Here is a 7,055-nt window from a genome sequence, read left to right as displayed (position 1 = left end):
TGTGGAGGGTCAATTATCAGATTGGGAGAGATACAAGAAGTGGAGAGAACTGTATGGGAACTGAATGGACTCTGAACACATGGAATGGACTTTCTCCCCACGGACTGACTGTCATTTTCCCCAGTTTTACTGTGTTATTTGTTCTTACTGTTGTACCCCTGTTCGTCGCTGGCTTTTATGAAATTTTAATGTACCCTCCATTTTGTCCCTTCTTCTCCCTCAGGTTTTCCCGCCTTAAGTTGTTTCCCTCCTTGTTCTCCCCTGCTTTCCCGCTCCTCTGCTGCTGATTGGCTACAGTTTGCCGCAGTGCAGAGTGAGCTCTCATTGGCCCTTTCCCCTAGATACTCCAAGGTTACACCTACCTCTCCCTTACCCTCCAATCACTGTTTTCCCTGGGTTGTCAATCCCATGCTCCTCCCCAGTTCTAAGTCCTCCCCTCTGACCTACCCTATTTAAGTCCCTGTTTTCCCTGAATAAAGTGGCATTGCTTCCCCGACCTTCAACTGTGTCCTGACCCTTATTCGCAGTGCCGCGTCCCAATCCCCTTTACCCTTCGGGCCGTGGCAAGTGGCGCCCAACGTGGGGCACAGTTGGAGGTCCCTCATATTGAGGAAACTCCTGTGCCTCCACTCGGGCTCAGGCGACGCCGGAGAGGTGATCGTCCCGCCGGTCCCCCCAGCTGGACGGACGACTGTGGGCTGCAGAGCTGCACGGGTCGACGCACCGGAGAAGGTGAGCAGCTGGGGACATTCCACACCTACCCCAACACCAACATCCCCACATTTTTAACAAAAAGGGAGGATTTCCATAACACCGAAAATGGGACTTACACTGTCCACCTCCCAGAAATTCGTATACAGGCGTCTTAAAGACTTTATCATTGAGCACGGTCACCCCTTGGATAAGAAATCCGCCAAGGCACTCGCCAAATGGCTGGACAGTAAAAATCACAAATTAACAGACGACACCACAGCCGAAGAATGGCAGGCGATAGGCTACAGCCTATGGCGTGATAATGAAAAGGGGGACCGAAAGGCAAAACAAGCTCTCATTGCCTGGAGGCTAGTTCTGATGGTGCTACAGCACCAGATGATGAACGAGAACAGCAGCCTCCATGTACCGGCCACCAAACGAGAAAAAACAACTGCGTCACACCAACTGAAACACTCACAAGATGGCGGGAGGGAGAAGACAACATCACGGCGAACACAAAATGGCGGCGAGGAAGAGGGAGACGGGAGACGCGCGGGACGGAGGCGGGAAAAATCCTCGCGGGAATCAGCAGCGCGGGAAAAGAGGGGGCGGGCCCTTGTAGCACCACCCTCCAGACCACCTCCACCCCCTCCTGCGCGCGTCAGAGACCCCTCCCATGAGTTGCCCACGTGTTCGTCCACTCCCTCCAGCACCACCTCCTCCCCTGAGAGGTCACCTTCTGGGGGAGAGAGGGAGGCGAGGGGCGGGGCTAGGCCAAAGGTCAAAGCCGGTTTCCGGCAACATGGCCGCGCCCATAGGGCCCGTAACACCAAGGCCTACCCCGCCTGCCGCTACACCGACACCGACTCTGACAATGACAGGAACCGAGTCCAACATTCCCCTGAGAGGCACAGTGATATGCCCAATATATGGAAGCCTTTCAGGGAGGAAGCCGCTCAGGCTAATGACACAGAATTCCTAAAAGCCTTTCCGATATTTTTGGAAGAGGGGAAAGCTCCGGAATGGAGACCGATCTCGTATCCCATGTTGAAAGATATTAAAAAAGCTATGGTAGAGTATGGCCTGGGAGCGCCATACACGATCGGTCTCCTGGAGTCCTTCTTCCTTGCATACTTGCTGATTCCATACGATATAAGAGCTGTTATTAATGGTCTTTTTACCACCATCCAGTCCTCAGTATTTGAGGCTGAATGGAAGAAACTAATTGTAACCTACGTAAATGAAAAAATGGAGAGAAGGGGTATCCCTGTGCGGCAGGCAATAGACATGCTCTATGGTGAGGGAAGCTACTCAACCAGAGGGGATCAATCCCGAATTGAACCCAAATTTTTAGAAATCACTAAAGAATTGGCATTAGAAGCAGTAAAAAGGGTGGCGGACGCATACGTCCAAACACCCTCCTTCACCCTCATTAATCAAGGCCCAAAAGAACCGTTTATTGATTTTATAACCAGGCTAAAAGAAGCGATTAAGAGACAAGTCAATCAAAAGGAAAGTCAAGAAATTCTATTTGATAAATTGGTTATTGAAAAAGCTAACGAAGATTGCCAAAAGGCACTAAAAATGCTGAAAAATCCCTCTCTGGTTGAGATGATAGAAGCCTGTAAAAACATCGGCTCCAACTCCCATAAAGCGCGTCTATTGGCTGCCGCCTTTACTGGACCCCAAACATGTTTTAATTGCGGCCAAAAAGGTCATTTTAAGAAACACTGCCCCAAAATTAATTCTGAACCTAACCTATCAAACGTACCCAAATCCCTCTGCCGGAGGTGTGGGAAGGGTTTTCACTGGTCATCGGCCTGTAGGTCGGTGACCAACATAAACGGTGAACCCCTTCCCCCCAGAAAATCTCCCAACATTAAAAGGAAAGTCACCTTTAGCTCCCTGCCCGACCTACGTCAATGCTCTTGTGAGCATTCGGGAAACGGGGAGCAGAGCGCTCAGGGGGGCGCGAAGACACAAATAACCCCTCAACCACACCCCATCTTGCGCCAAACACCGCGCCCATTCACCCCATAACTGGGAAACCTCCGGCAGAACATAACCCTCCTCAAAATCAATGTACCCCCCTAAATTGGATAACCCTTACCGTTACTCATCCATTACCCTTATTAAATCAATGTGAACAGATAATTAAAGTTACACCATCTGCAGAAATAGACTCAGACACTATATATTTGATAGTCTCTCATCTTTCGGCTGTGGCAAGGGGCATTTTTGTAACTCCCACACTCCTGACAGGGTTGACGAACTCCAACATCGCCATCTGTCTAACTGTCCACCTTCCACCTTTACAGCTGGAGGACTGCTTCCCAGTGGCCAAGATGATCCCCACGGATGATCTTCTTTGTGCGGTGTCGTGGGAAGAAGAACGGGGAGATAACTCACTGATGGAAGCCCACTGGGCAACCACAGTGAGGGCCTCTCGACCACTACTAACGTGTCGTGTTCTCTTCCCCCTGTCTAGACACCCACAGAGGGTGACGGTGGAGGGTCTTTTGGACACGGGAGCAGACGTTACCATCATCGCCTCCAAGGACTGGCCACCCAGTTGGCCAGCCCACACGACAGATACAAGGGTCCGAGGTGTGGGAGGAGTCCAACACCCTGTCAGGAGTCGGGAAATGGTAACAGCATACGGGCCAGAGGACAGACCTGCAACTCTACAACCGTATGTACTAAACATACCCGTTACATTATGGGGAAGAGACGCCATGGAACAGTGGCAACTGACACTTGGGACCGAGGAAAATTTTTAGGAGGGGTCACTGAACAAGTGCAGCTGCCCAAACTGATCTGGAAAACAGAAACACCAGTTTGGGTAGATCAGTGGCCCCTTCCCAGACAAAAGCTGCAAATTCTAAATGACCTGGTTAATCAAGAATTGGCTAAAGGACACCTGGAGCCTTCCACCAGTCCCTGGAACACTCCAGTGTTCGTCATCAAAAAGTCCTCAGGTTCCTGGAGATTTCTCCAGGATCTGCGCAAAGTAAATGAAGTCCTCGAGCCAATGGGAGCCCTCCAGCAGGGAATGCCTTCACCATCTATGCTCCCCGCTGAATGGCCCCTGGTGGTGATTGATATTAAGGACTGCTTTTTTCATATATATCTAAATCCGGCTGATTCGGCAAAATTCGCATTTTCGGTCCCTGCCATCAACGCCTGTGAACCCCACCGCAGGTTCCAGTGGAAAGTGCTTCCTCAGGGGATGAAAAATTCTCCAACACTTTGCCAGATGTTTGTGGCAAAGGTGTTGGAACCAATTAGAAAGAAATTTCCGCAATCAATCATCTTCCATTACATGGATGATGTGTTGATCTGCGCAAAAACTAAACTGTCAGTCAGACGAACATTAGACGCTACAATTATGGCCCTAAATTCAAATGGATTGGAAATATCCCCTGAAAAAATACAAAGAGAAGCACCTTGGAGGTACCTCGGACTCCAAATTAACACAAAAACGATAAAACCTCAATCCGTAGAAATTGACAAAAAAGTCCGAACCTTAAACGACCTCCAAAAGCTACTGGGAGCGATCAATTGGATCAGACCTGTGCTGGGGATCACAACCGGTGATCTGCACCCACTGTTCGAACTTCTCAAAGGAGATGCAGATCTGTCCTCCCCCAGATTTTTAACATCTGACGCCAGAAAGGCCCTTACCACAGTCGAAACAAAGATATCCGAGAGACAAACAAGTCGCAGGATGGAGGGACTGCCATCCTCACTAGTCATCATCAGAGAAAAACATCAACCACTAGCGATTTTGGGACAATTTACAACGGGTGGAAAAGACTTCTGTCTGTGGGAGTGGTTGTTCCTCCCCCACCAATTTTCCAAAACGATCGTAACATTGGCAGAAATGATTGGCAAACTGATCTTCAAAGGACGCACCAGGTGTTTAGAACTCAGTGGAGAGGAACCAAATCACATCTACCTCCCATTGACTTCTGAACACCTGGAACAACTGCTGCAAAATTCTACGGACTTCCAAATCGCCATCGGAGGTTACCCGGGAGAAGTCAAATTTCACCTCCCGGCGTGCCCGTTTTTGCAAAGATTAATCCCAATTTCATTAAAACTAAAAGTTATGCAATCAGACCTACCAATTAAAAATGCAAAAACCATTTTTACCGATGGCTCAGGGAGAACCGGAAACGCAGTAATTGTCTGGAAACAAAAAGATAATTGGCACCAAGATATTCACAAAGTACAAGGTTCTCCACAAATTGTAGAATTATCAGCAGTTGTTCGCGCCTTTCAAATTTTTGATAAAGAACCTATTAATATCGTTTCGGATTCGGCATACGTTGTGGGCATTGTCAAAAGGATTGAAAATTCGTATCTAAAAGAAGTATCTAATGAAAAATTATCTAATTTGTTAAAAAAATTGTTGTTTCTAATTGATATTAGGGAATTCAGATATTATATTGTCCACACGAGGTCCCATACTACTCTACCAGGTCCTGTAGCTGAGGGAAACCAGATCGCCGACCATCTGGCAGGTATGGTGGTTACCCCAAATTTGTACCAACAAGCGAAAATTTCGCATGAATTTTTTCACCAGAATGCGCGATCGCTGAAAAAACAATTTGGCCTCAAATTAACTCAAGCAAAAGAAATACTAAAGGCTTGTCCTGATTGCCAAAAAATTGCCCCACTGGTTCCAGAGGGGACAAATCCCAGGGGGCTGTCAGCACTAGAAATTTGGCAATCTGATGTTACGCACATACCAGAATTTGGCAAATTAAAGTATGTTCATGTGTCTGTGGACACGTTCTCAAAAATGATTGTAGCCACCGCGCATTCTGGGGAAAAAAGCAGAGATGTTAAAAAACACTTCCTGTCTGCTTTTGCTAGGATGGGAGTCCCCAAACAAATTAAAACCGATAATGGACCATCCTATGTATCTGCAGACACGAAGAAGTTTTTTGATGATTGGGGAATTCACCATACCACTGGAATTCCTCACAACCCCACGGGACAGGGTATAGTAGAGCGGGCCCACCAAAACATCAAAAATTTACTAAATAAACAAAAGAGGGGGAGTATTGGCCTAACTCCCCAAGAAAGATTAGAAAAAGTTATGTATGTATTAAATTTTTTAAATTTAACAGAGGAACAAGAAACTCACACAGACAGAAGTCCCATAGACAAGCACTTTAAATCAGAAGATATGTTAATTAAGCAGAAAGCAAAAATCATGTATAAAGATGTAATAACAGAATCGTGGACGGGCCCTTTCTCCCTAATCACATGGGGGAAAGGGTACGCATGTATTGCAGGACCAACAGGACCAAAGTGGGTCCCAACTCGGCGAATAAAGATATATCAAGAGCGAGACGCAGCATGTGGACCGTCTACCTCTCCACTCTCTTCACCATCACCCTAAGTTTCATCGATACCTCCACATCATTCCCTCTAAAGAACTGGATGAACCAACCTAATGAAAATCTATGGGTAACGTTGGCGAAAGCTACGGGAACAGACACTCTGTGTCTGGCCCAGTCGGGCGCTGGCAACCCTTTTCAGACCTGTCTCGTAGGGGTCCCTATTTCTTCTACTAACGATTGGAATGCATTTTTACCGCTCACCCGAATTACAGACCCTCTTCCTTTCACTTCCGCTACTCTTGCTCAAGCTGTCTCTCGCACCCATCTTTCTTTTGACCCTCCTCAAGAAATCGACCTTTTCGGTTCGGTCCCTACTAACACCTGCATCATGTTTCACCGCTACACAGAACCCAAATTGTTTACCCCGTTTAATGTCTCTGCTAATAAGCCCATCTATCGCGAGCTTCCTTCTTCCTGGTGCAACCACTCCGTGATCACTGCGGTGACCACGGAGACAATACCGAGGTGGAGAAAACTCCCCCAAGGGTTTTTCCTCCTGTGCGGGGACCGGGCTTGGCAGGGAATTCCTGCATATCCAGAAGGCGGACCTTGCACAGTAGGAAAACTTGCCCTTTTTAATCCAGCTAAATTTCAACTCCCAGACTCCTCCCCGCAAGATCAGGCTCCAAATTCTCTTTCGTCAACAATTAGCAGAACCAAAAGGACATTTGTCCTGTATGAACGTCCAGTCCTCCCAAAACCTCGTCCTACACCTCCCAAACCCCCAGTACCTCTCGCCGCTCCGGCCCCCAAAACTCCTCCTCTTCTTGTTCCACCCTCTTGGACCGCTCCACCACCCTTGCCATTCCCTGCAGACTGTGATTCCAACATTAACATTTGGCCTAAAATAAAAAATTACTGGGCTTCCTTTGGTGTATTTTCAGGAATAGGAACTTCCCACGCGCTTTCACTTCTCACCCACCTCGGTTGCTGGCTTACGAAGGAAGC

General features: G+C 47.8%; 1 long non-coding RNA gene across 1 annotated transcript; it reads right to left on the bottom strand.

Annotated features, from left to right (window-relative positions):
• Positions 1–2,288: 2,288 nt before the first annotated feature.
• LOC113962240 lies at positions 2,289–6,565 on the bottom strand. Its single transcript, XR_003532491.1, has 3 exons — positions 6,555–6,565; positions 5,175–5,180; positions 2,289–2,371 (listed from the first exon to the last, which is right to left on the bottom strand). It is a non-coding gene; the product is annotated as an uncharacterized LOC113962240 (long non-coding RNA).
• Between the last annotated feature and the right edge of the window lie 490 nt (positions 6,566–7,055).

The sequence above is a fragment of the Neopelma chrysocephalum genome, unplaced genomic scaffold, assembly GCF_003984885.1.
Source record: "Neopelma chrysocephalum unplaced genomic scaffold, ASM398488v2 Primary Assembly neopelma1_129963, whole genome shotgun sequence".
NCBI classification, from domain to species: Eukaryota; Metazoa; Chordata; class Aves; order Passeriformes; family Pipridae; genus Neopelma; species Neopelma chrysocephalum.
This window is presented reverse-complemented; position numbering and strand designations above follow the sequence as displayed.